This window comes from Battus philenor, unplaced genomic scaffold (assembly GCF_028537555.1).
Source record: "Battus philenor isolate CCGP_79_NKW_IND1 unplaced genomic scaffold, ilBatPhil1.0.hap1 SCAF_27, whole genome shotgun sequence".
In the NCBI taxonomy this organism is placed as follows: domain Eukaryota; kingdom Metazoa; phylum Arthropoda; class Insecta; order Lepidoptera; family Papilionidae; genus Battus; species Battus philenor.
Genome location: NW_027181690.1, coordinates 10,844,117 through 10,856,765, shown reverse-complemented (window position 1 = coordinate 10,856,765; position 12,649 = coordinate 10,844,117). Strand labels below are relative to the sequence as shown.

The 12,649-nt window shown below is 30.9% G+C and overlaps 1 protein-coding gene across 1 annotated transcript in view; it reads left to right on the top strand.

Moving 5' to 3' along the window:
• slbo (slow border cells) overlaps window positions 1-6,267 on the top strand; it is a 30,159-nt gene extending 23,892 nt beyond the window's left edge. The window contains exon 2 of the mRNA XM_068769081.1: window positions 6,246-6,267. The gene's annotated coding sequence lies outside the window, so the exon portion shown is untranslated. The remainder of the gene's footprint in view (window positions 1-6,245) is intronic.
• The last annotated feature ends 6,382 nt before the right edge of the window (window positions 6,268-12,649 follow it).

The following is a 12,649-nucleotide window of genomic DNA, read 5'->3' as shown; positions in this document are numbered from 1 at the left end:
TCAAAGTAGGAGTAACAGATAATAAATAGAAAATTAAAATGTTGACAGGTGTCACAAATAAAAAAACTTGTTCACAGATAAACACAAAAATAACACTATACAATTAATAATAGCATTTTAAATCAAGAAATGGTTGTTACAAGTGAAAACAAACTCAATAGGTTAGTATATACACGTAAATGTCATCCATCTTTAATAATGACATTGACAGGTGATAGTTATATCGCAGCAGCGATGAATATTTTAAACATAAATTACGCGTTGTTACTGAATGAAATTAATTTAATTTATTTTTATTACAACTGTCAAATTACATTCATATATATTCTGTGTAACATGGCACAGATAACTATTTTTTTTATTACACAAAACAGATAATGAATTTAAATTTAAGTGTTGTTGAATTGATTATTTTTATGTTTAATCTGTGTCTATAGATTGTACTATCAGAAGTTAAGGATCGTGTATCCGGAAGTCGCTTTATTTATTGAGTAATTGAGAAATAAATAAATGTGATTTTATAATATGCTTGAATTTATGCGTAGTTTCATCACACATGTAGGCTAGAAAGCTACCTAAATACATTTATATTATTATAACTTATTTAACATATATCAAGTGTAGCCAAGCATCTATATAATTTGATTCATTTTTCAAAATTTTAAATTTTCGCGTCTCAAATACACACGTCTTCAATTTTTTAAAGTACAAAATATATGTTATAATTAAATGGTATAGCAATTTTAAATATGTTTTAAAACACATACGGAACGATATAATTTTTTTGTAACAATAACATCGCTGGTCAATAATAATTCTTAAAAGTCGCATCTATCGCGGACCGCAGTTTGACCCCACCTGATATATTTTGACCTTATATAGCATACTAATTCAAATATACATTTTATATGGTAAATGTATAGATCATTTGCAGTCAATTAATGTAGCATCATAATAAATAACACAATAATAATATATTAAAAAAAGTAATTTTCATAATTCAGATTACTATATATTAAAATTAGTTTTTGTTTACGTCTGTCCACGTAGACTTATAGAAGTTACTGGCCAGTGACATTCCGATAGAAAAGAAATGTAAAATTTAACGGATAAAAATAAAATTAATTCATTTAACATTGGAACTTTAAATAGAACTCTTATTGATCGACAACTTTTTTTTATTTAATATTTTTGACTTCACTATGATTCGCAAGGTGATATAGCTGTGGAGTAGCTGAAAGAAACGCCATTCCAATTTCAAAATTCCGCCGAACGGATGCGTTCAAAATTAAGACGAAATTTTTTTTTTTGAACATTTACAAATTTTATTACAGAATTTAAAGGAATGGATTTCCAAATAGTGTTATAACTATAAATTACTTTACAATGTATTTTTTAAAATAATTTAGGTGTGATGAACTTTTAAATTAGTAGTGTAATATGTACACGGAGTATATATAGTATATACGGATACAATAAAGATTAATAATATAGAATATGTCCAACGAGATGCGTTCGTTATCATAAAAGTTCTAGGCCGACGCACATGAGTGCAATGCCATGCATTTCGGGTGCCCAAAGTGCAATGACCTCCCTGTGATTTTTTTACTACAACCATCCCGTTCGACTTGTGATGGTTCCTGCGTGTGCATCAATTCGTCTGTGTGCGTGACGTCTATTGAAGTTAATTTTGACTGTTCCGTCGTCATATCGTATTTGACTGACGCTTACATTATGAACTATATCTTCATATAACTATATCACGAACAATATGAACATGTATATGTAAATAAAATTGCAGAAAGTTTTGCGTAAATATGAAAAAATTGCTCGAACAATTCGGATATTTTTTCAATAATTTCAAACGAATGTATAATGTCTATGATATATATATATATATATATATATATATATATATATATATATATATATATATATATGTACTTGAATAAAAGTAAAGAAAAAAGTACAATGGGCGGTCTTATCACACAATGAAATTTCAGTCAAACATACTATGGAAACATTAGAGGGATATATAAAGGGTAGTTAACGTGTAAATATATACGAAACATACATATACATAAAACACACAATAAATAGAGTATATTAATTTTGTACTATATAACAAAAAATCTGTTGGCGTGAATGTTAAAAATATATAAATAAATAATTTGGAAGTTTTGGTGATGATTGTCCATCTCCGTGGAGGCTTTCCAGGTCCTTCCACTTGAGGATTGATATTTGCAAAGTTGATAATAACTTTTCTTTTATGATTTCTTTGAGAATCGAATCGCTTGTTCGCCGTTCACGGGTATATATTATTAGCATATGAGCTATACATTAATTTTCTTTGCTTTTATACCTATATATCATCATCCTGTGTATTCTAAGTATAACTTAGGTATTTTCTAAGTATCTAGTGTCAGTCATGGTGATCTAATTTGATTCCGAAAATTATGTAATAATCTAATTATAATTATATATAATAAAATAACAGGAATAATGTAAATTATAAACAATAGTTATATATAGTGCAATGCAGGTAGTAAGAAAGAGAAATTAGTGGGAGGAATGAAAGACATTACGATGTAAATAAGGACTCTGTCCACTAATGATTGAGATAACATGAAAGGGTCATAAAACGGAACCATATAAAATGAAAAAAAATAGCATATATAGGTGACGTTGAGATAAAAAGAGGAAAATATCAAAGATAAAAGTATAAACTGTACTGTGATATAAATATATATATATATATACACACAGATGTATATATATATAAGTATATATATATAAGTTAGAAGAGAGGAAAGGGTGGTGGTGTATATAAGAAGACCTATAAGTCAAGAGAATGAATGAAATCGTGAAGAATATAAAGAGAGAAAGAAAAATAAAAATACGAATCAGAAAAAATTATGTAATACAATAAATAGATCTTTTCCCTGCCTAGATAGGGGTGATCAAGCTCTTAAAATCGGGTGCCATAAAAATGTAATAAGTTACAAAATCAAGGCGCTTTCAGCCGGATATATCCATCCGGTTATAAAAAAAATTCTTTCGAAAAAAAAAAACATTCGTCGATTGCCACATAATGTTATAAAATCGCAATCGAACGCACCGTGTGAACGCGGCCTAATTAAACGTTCCAGTGTTGCCATTTCACACGTTCCACTTTCTACCAACATTCGAAAAGTTTACCCGCCGAAAATTATTAAAAAAAATATACTCAGTGACGTAACAACTTCAGTGGGACATTAGGTTTGTGGGGCTGTTATGTAATACGATTTTGGTCTTACGCAACCTGGTCTGTGAAAGTCGGTCGGCTTCCGTGGTTGTGACGTAACTTCTCTTAACTGTACTGACACACTTAGCCGGACAGCCACTCTCGCTTCGACTTGATATTTCTTTTCGGTCGACATCATATTTTATAATAATACATTCAAATATAAATCACATAAAAATACTGTCCGAAAAGAAAACAGACCACACATAACCTAACCTAAAAAAAAAAAAAATAACACCAACAATTAAACATTTGATTGTATTGAACATGACGCCAACTTAGATCAGCTCGGCCAGACTGGGTTTACCCCGAGAATTGGGACCTTTGAAACATTAGGTCAGGTGATAGCCTGACTGAAAGGACTTGCCCCCCCTCCCCTAAAATCACCTTGATCACCGCTCTTGGTTATCGGGATTAAATGGGGGGTTATATTGACAAAATTTGATCAAAAATTATAATAGTAGTGATGATAAATTTGTTAAAGTTACTCCGTTTTATATATATATATATTTATATATATATATATATATAAATATATATGATAATACATACAATGCAAGGCATAGATTAAAGATATCTATCGAAGATATACCATAATGGCCACGCTTCGCAAAAGGGTTGGCGAGGGGTTGTTCTCGGAGTTTGAATGCGTGATCTAGTCATAAATAAGAAGATCGCAGAAGAACCAAGATTAACGACGTTGCTCGAAGGATTACCCCTCTGAAGTGGACGCGGTGCGAGTAGGACCCTTGTCAGGATCTAGTTCACGGATCCTTCTGTTCCTTGAACTCAGTACTGATGAAGCTGTAAAAGTCTTATGGCTAACAGCATTAACATCTTCAGAAACAAAAAACCCACAGGATCGGTCATCGTAGAGATCTTTGAGGAAGGCGCCTTACGCAAATTACGCATTTAAAAGTTTTGAAATAAAAAGTGTTATTTGAAACCATTATATATGCATATAAATAACTGTAATATATGCTAGCATTGTTAATATTGTGTATACTTATTTATCAAAAAATAACATTAAACATATAACTATATTTTGAAAGGAAATTACAGGAAGTTGTGACAGATAATGTAATATTTATTTATTCAATGTATATATGTAAGATATAAATCATAATAAACATGTATATGTAGATGTTATAAATACATACATACAATACACATATATATTGGTCATATTAGGCCTATCAAAGAACTCTACGATACTGATATTAAATATAAAAAAATATTTAGATATGTTGTAACTGAATTAATATATACAAAGTGAAAACCAGTTTAGTTATAAATTAAATGCAACGATGATACGGCCTTGAACAGAGTAAATATCAAAACACCATTTCCCTCGTCGCGATTTTGTAACACATCACGTAACTGGTAGAGTTTAGTCGGACACTCTTGTGAAATTGATTCTCAATACGTCCGGCGATCGACCTGTTATATTGAGACTTTAGACCAGCGTTCCCCAAACTTTTTTGTGTTGTAGACCCCTTGCCATGTTATTCCGTGTTGGGTAGACCCCCTACTTACCTGATATTGATTTCCTGTAAATTTCTAACTGTAGTGAAGTTTAGTGTTAAAAACTTAAAGAAAAAACACATGTTAATTTATACATTTATTAATTAAATTTAAATTAAAACTACTCAAAATAAAATTTTGTATCTGTTATGTAAAATATATGTAACACTAAATGTTTTGATATTATAAGATAGTATGATGTAAGTAAATAGGTACTATCTATGTATGTGTTGAGATCTACTATCGTGGACCCCCATTTTCATTTCATGGACCCCCAAATTTTTTTTCGCTGACGTAGACCCCTTGCAGGTTGTCATAGACCCCTAGGGGTCGATATAGACCACTTTGGGAATCACTGCTTTAGACATTGTTATGTACTCTAAATCCGCAATCAGTTAATTGAGGTTTTTAAATGAGAAGGAAATTAAAAAAAAAAATATTTGAATGTGTCGGGTACATTCAGCATAATGTTATATAATTTAAACTTTATGCATTAATTATATATCATTGCATCTACTTACAAGTTTTTTATGGGTGCCTTTGGAAAGTACAGGATTTTTTCACGCTGTTTTTTAATATCTTTCTACTTCTTTCATTCCACAATTCTCTCAGTCTATCTCTTCAGTTCTTTTCGCCATACATCCTTTACCACCACTACATTATACGTATCTTTATTTACAATTTTCTTTAAATCTCAGTTTTATACTGCTTCACATTGCTATTTACATATATTTATCACAGTTTTTATCATTTATTCCACTTATTGAAATATTTTTATTTAAAATTTAATTTAATTTCTTTCTCAACTTTAGTGCTTATTTACTATTAATTTTAAAATTGATAATATTTGTGCCTAATTTACAAACAAGTTACAAGAGATTAGGTAACAGCGTTCTTTTCGTATAATAATACCACACTAATCACAAATTATATCCCCCTGTATATACCTTTGGTAGAGATCTATGCCTTGCAGTTGGCGTCAATAGACTGAAACGACAACGAAATTAAAAAAAAATTGAAACTGTCTTTTAAGGCTTCATTTACCAATATAACTTCTGTACTTGTGATATATTGCCTTTTTAAAAGTAAGGCATATCTACGGGGGGACATACCATAATCGCCACACGCTTGGCACGTGGGACAGCGATCGCAGTGTGGTATTTTGGTACTCAGAGGACGATGCTGCCAATTTATGTACAACAATGTATTCTGGGTATCGAAGTTACATTAATTACTTTTTATATTGACTGAATAAATTGATTGATTATATGTTAAAATAATGAATTCTAAAATAAGTTTTTATGTAATTTTAACGAATGTGACAGTTCAAAGTTTTTTTTTTTTTGGAGGCACAAACATCACACAGATGCAGCCTATTAAATTTGCGTTTTGTTAAACCTTTAAATGTGATTTGCTGACGTTATTCTCTTTGTTCCAGATGGATCCATTCGCGTACTGGTGAACGAACTCGGTGTGTTAAAAGTGCATTAGACAATGTAAAGTGACTCCTCCTTGAATAAACCTAGTTAGCTAAATTACTTTGTGATTTTATAATTGTTTACTTTTATATAAATATACACGGATAATCTAGATATATTTTTTTATGAAGCTAGTGTTTTCTTGAGCACGTACCTGCGCCATAAAGATGTGATCTCAAATGCTATGGCCGGGTCCGTAGCTCGAGGAATATTTGTGTACTATATATAATATACAGCAAAGCTATTGATGTATTAATACATTTAAAAAAAAAAGTTTTTATACAAATCATATTTCGAACGATATTTTTTTATGAATGATTATATTCGTTCTAAATATAAACAAATGAAATAGGTGTCGGAAATTTAATTGTTTTGTATTCCCAAATGTTTCACTGCCATTTTGTGTCAAAATATTTTCAAATGAATATACATTATTGATATCACTATAATTATGAATACTGTAAGTAAATTTAAAATAATTAATTAAATTTAGAAAGAAGAATGCTATTTTTTGGAGGATACTGTAACAAATAATGACACGGGAATTATATTTCTTATGACTGAGACAATAAAATGTTCATCGTCGTACAATTTGTTTGTGAAAAATTTTGTAAAACGTATATTAAGATAGCAACGCACTGTTGTATTGTATATGTTAGATTTTAATTAGTTATTTAGAGAAAAAAATGTGTAAATTGTTTGTAAATAACTGATCAATAATTAACTTTTTTAATTATTTTTCTATAACTTCTTTATTTTAAAACTCCTTTTTATCTCTTATAATACGTATGTTGTATCATGAAAAGTTATGGTGTAAAAAATTATATATTTTTTACAAATATCATATCTATACCAAGGGTTTTCATGAGTTGAGTTATTATTTTTGCCTTAAATTTTCTTTGTTAATCTGTTAATTTCTATTTTTTAATTTTTATTTAATTAAATCGTGTAAATATTAAGTTTTTTTTTGCGCAAAGCGATAACGGTGTCTGCAGCGGAATATTATTATTTAATTGTAGTTTTTTTTTTGTTGACTTCTAAAATGTTTATTCCTAAAACATAACTTTACGGCTCTTGTTAGAATTCAATTTAATTCATATTAATTATTAATGTTTAAGTGAGAAAAAAAATGTAGTCTGTAATTGTAACACATGGGTTTCGCAATCGAGAAGAAATTGAGTGATTTTTTGATACAATTTCCATTTCATAAAATAAAAACAAATTTAAATTACGTACTTTCAATTGGTTGGCCAGAAAAACTGGGTTATTGTTTATTAAAATTTAAAAGAAAAAAAATCAAAACATTTGCCTCGGCGTCTAAACGAGACATGGTCGGCTTGGTTCTTGTCAATTTATAACTAATATTGATATGTAAGACTTGGTTTATTATTAAAGTTTAACTGACCACAACAAAACGGGTTTCGCAACGTATAGTTACCATGTTAATCTTAAATGTAAAGGCATGTCCACACCAGCGATCTAGCGCGGACTTAATTATTTCCTACTTTATGTCAAATATATAATTTACTTTATTCTCTATACTACTAATCTTTAATATAAACTAACACAAACACAATGTCATTATTAACCAACAAAAAAAAATATTCCGCAAATTGAATATATAGTTTTACATTAATAATTTTTTAAAATTCAATATTAGTAGTCAAAATTATGATAAATCACACAAACTTGTGAAAATTATAATTATGATATTTATATTCCTGTTACTACCAAACTTTCATTCCAGAAAATGGATGCATAATAATTGAAAAATTGAAACGTCAATTAGTAAAATTGAAATTTAGTTGTGAACACAGATTGAAAAAAAATTACAAAAAGACTTAAAAATTATTAATTATTCAATCAGTTTATGATTCTAATTTACATATATATCATATTTTCATTCCAGAGGGGAATAAAATTTAAACATCCATATGCAAAATTGAATTCAGTTCGTGTGTAGATTAAGTAAAAGAATATATTATAATGATGCGCTCTTGTTTATTATTTTCATTCCTTCAACTACTAATTTTTCATTCCGGAAGTTGTACGTTCATTGATACATTGTGAATCTATAAAATATATTAAATTAATGTAGTTCTGAGTATAAAATGTTATTAAAAGATTTCGAAATATACAATGCTTTGTTCGCTGGTGTGTATATATAGAGCTACTATAAAAGTCCCAGCAAATCCGTCCGGTCATACATAAATACTTTACATATCTGTAATAATTTTAAGGAGATATAATTTTTACAATGCATACACTACTTAAGAGAATAAACTTAATGCTATATATAAATGTATCGAAATGTTGTCCCCCTTGTCATTTTAAAAAACGCTGCGATTCGGCGCGCTAGTGTGAAAGGCCATCAAGAAACATAGTTTCATTTTCTCGGTGTTTCGTGGCATTTTTTTTTATAAATATATTGTTATATTCTTTTTTAATTAAATTATATTTATGTTTGTTCTTTTATTGTCCAGATGGTGCTAGAAATGCTAATGTCTGTTACTTTTTTTTTTCCCGAGCCAAAGACATGCCTTATACGGTCCTAACCATGTATGAATATGAGTTTTTTTATGTATATTTTTGCTTTAATGTCCTTTCTCTTGGAAACTGGAGGCCTGATAAGGATGTGTTAGGTGACAGTCAACGCCAACTGCAGTCCATTCGATGTCATAGGTGCAATTATATCTAATAAATAACTATTTAATATACAAAAAAAATGATCTTTGTTTTTACACCCTTAATTATAAGGTTCGTTAGTTGAATTTCGAGAAAGAGCTGAAAAATGTAGCAATGTTTGACGAAGGTCTTTGACTAGTGTGTTGCCGGTGATGATATACGGATTCCAGACGTGGTCACTTACGTAAGAAAAGGGCAAATATTTAGCCACTTCCGCACATGCAGTGGTAGTCGTGCAACAAAGTGCACCGCCCGCTAGCCCGCTGATAAATGCGTATGCGGCAAACGATGCGAATTACACAATTGCCATCGTCCGTCTCAGAGTCGCCGAAGCTAATGGGAGTTTAGGGCCCCCACCCTAAACTCCCGCGACCCCGAAGGCCCCGTTTATGGTAGGGGAGCACCATATCCAGATATGACTATGTTAACATCACCAACGAATTCAAAGAATTGCTCGTTTAAAGTGACAGTGGGCGGGGCGTATCTTTCGTGTATCGGATGGCCGCTGATGCCGAAAGGTTCTCTAGTGGCGATGTTCACGGTGTGGGTACCCCCCCCCCCCCTATTGAATTAATATGGGTGGTTTCACACTTTTTACCTCTTTATGGGCAAAGCATTTGACCTCTGTCTCGCCTGATATTAAGCGATGAAGCCTTCTATGCTACATGCTTGCCAAGAAACCTATTCACTCTTGAAATTGCGACCCGTATAAAATGTATATATTTTTTAATCGTTATTAAATTTATTAGGTATATTTAATTTATTTTTAACAACGATACAAAAGAAATGCTTCATTTTAGATTTGGGGGCACAGGTGTGAATACAACGTATTGTCGCATAAGCGGTTTTATAAAACGCTTATTATGATATAATTTGATATGTTTATAGATAATATGCGATAAAAAGTTCCATTTCATCGATGTAATATAAATGCTTCGTTTATTACCTGTTTTCTGTATATATATATATATATATGTATGTGTATATATATATATATATATAGTTATTTTGTCATATATTAAAAAGTGTGGATTAAATCGCTGTTTCAGCCCATAGATGCTAGCAAGGTTGTGCTTCCTTAAAGACAACTATGGGAAGATATACCGTAATCGCCACACTTGGCAGGTGGGTTGGCGATCGCAGTGTGGTATTTTGGTACGCAGAGGACTCTGTTTTGCGTCTTTTGGAATTTGGTACCGTGATAAACTAATCATACCAAACTTTCGACTGCTTAAAATCTCCGATTCATGTGTCAAATGGAATCACATTTTATAATAAAATTTATCAAAACATTATTGAACTACCGTTAATAAAATTCAAAACGAATATTAAAAGTAAAATGATAGAAAATGTATATTATTCAATAAACGAATATTTAAATAACAAGAATCATTAGCAGTGATGTAGCCTGATCATTTTGATTTCATTTAGGCTATATCTGATAAAGTGTATATGTCTAAATCTGTGTTAAACTTTATTAAAAGTTGTGTTATTGTGGAGTTTCTTCCTGCTTCTTCTCCACAACTATAACAACTTGTGAAGCAGAGAATAGTCAAAAATAAAACGTTGACGATCATTAAGAGTTCTTTTAAAAGTTTCAATGTTGAATAAATTAATTTTATCTTTATTTATATAACACGGTGTCGTAAGCCACAAGAGGGATACCCTCGGTATTACCCTACCAGATCAAATCAAGTATGAGGATATCTGCCGACGAATGAAAGTAAACCACACTGCTCGGCGTATTAGCAGGTTGAAGTAGTAGTCCACACATCGTTCAGAACAGAAGATTATGGAGTGAAGACCACGGATCCCCTCGTTGCGAGGACAGGCCGCTTCCAACTGGTGTTATCAGAAATCTCTGGCGGAGGCAGTTTAGCAGTTAATTCTACGGTCGAAATGATGATGATAAAAATTCTAAGATAAGACATTATAGAGTGATATAAGTTCGATACTTGTACTATATTTTATATTTATATGTTAATATATACAATAAAGTGCTAATTTCTCTTACAATGTCAAAATAGATGATATTTAATGGAATCAGGCGTTACCTCGCGGAAGTCCATCCTAAGTAAGAAAAGGACCAATATTTAGCCACTTCCGCACATGGAGTGGTAGTCGTGCAATAAAATGCACCGATCGCCAGCCCGCGAATAGACACGTATGCGGCAAACAATGCGAATCACACAACCGCCACCGCCAAATTACTCAACACGTGTTTCACCCCTCCTGACATAACTCCTGAAGATGCCCCGTGGAGTAAATATGGTGATGTAAATATTGGTCCTTTTCTTACTTAAAATAGATAAGCTCTTTTCATACTATCGTGTTCTCTACTTTCATCAGGGCAGTAGTAATTGAGGATCCAGTTACTGATTTGACTTGTACAGACCAGCTGATGATCGCTTTAGCAGTATTATACAGTTTATTTTCCCAACAGCTAGTAGTTTGTTAGTTAGGTCAATAACTTTTTCGAAGCATATTTTGGAAAGCAGGCTCTCATCTTAATATTAAACCTTGTCGATAACAGACGGACGGAAAGTGCCAATAAATAAATGAACTGCGGACTATAAACAAATGAAAACGTAATTACAATGGTTTTCATGTTACATCTCAGTTAATTTACATTAAAATGAAATAAGGTAAATGTAAAACAATGATTAATATTTTTCTTAATCATCTCGGAGCATGAAAATTAACTTATTTAATCTCGCGTGCAGCATGGCATGGTATATGATTAGGCTATATATATATATATATATATTTTAACTGAAAAATTTCACTAAAATATATGTACACCAATAACTCACTTTGCGTCGTGGTTACGTTCCAAAAAAACACGACGCAAATTGAAACGCCGCAAAATGTAATAAGATTTTCTATAGCATGTTATGTCAACTCTTATATCACAAATATAATACCGGTCGGTATTGACTTCATCTCTTTCTTTTTAGCTGATATCAGACGAGATAGATGTCAAAATGCCCAGAAACAATTAAAAAGTATGTAACCAATCTTATTAACATACTTTGATGAGTAAAATGAACGTATGCGATCGAAGTAGTGTACACCAATACCTAACTTTGCGTCGTGGTTACGTTCCAAAAAAAACACGACGCAAATTGAAACGCCGCAAAGTGAATTAAGAATTTCTATAGCAAACCATGTAAAAAGATCGAAGATAGGTTCCAGGGTTCACGAAGATACTACTTTTTAAAAAGAAAATTGAACAAAGTAAACATTTAAATAACAAAAATAATATAACTCTGCCAATAAATAAATTGGAATAATATTTACCTTTTTTAGGAAATAAGAAAAAAAGAAGTTTCCTGTAATGACTGATACTAGTTTTTTTAATATATATAATTGACGCATTGATAGTTTCTCAAGGGTTTAGTTTATCTATCACCTTATAACGTAAAAAACACGTTAAATAGTTCTATTTGCGTTAAAATGTAACTATTAGGTGATATATTCACTCTTTAAATGGATAAATACATGTCTGTACTTTCTGAAGGAATCAGTTCATCTGTATCAACTAGAAGTCTAATTAAAAAAATCTTAACGCTAACAAACTATATATAGTTTTTTCGCGTTAAAATTTTTGAGAAATAAGTAAGGGGTCCCTGGGTGCTCTTGTGTCGAATAGCTAAACGGATATTATCGAGGAGTTACA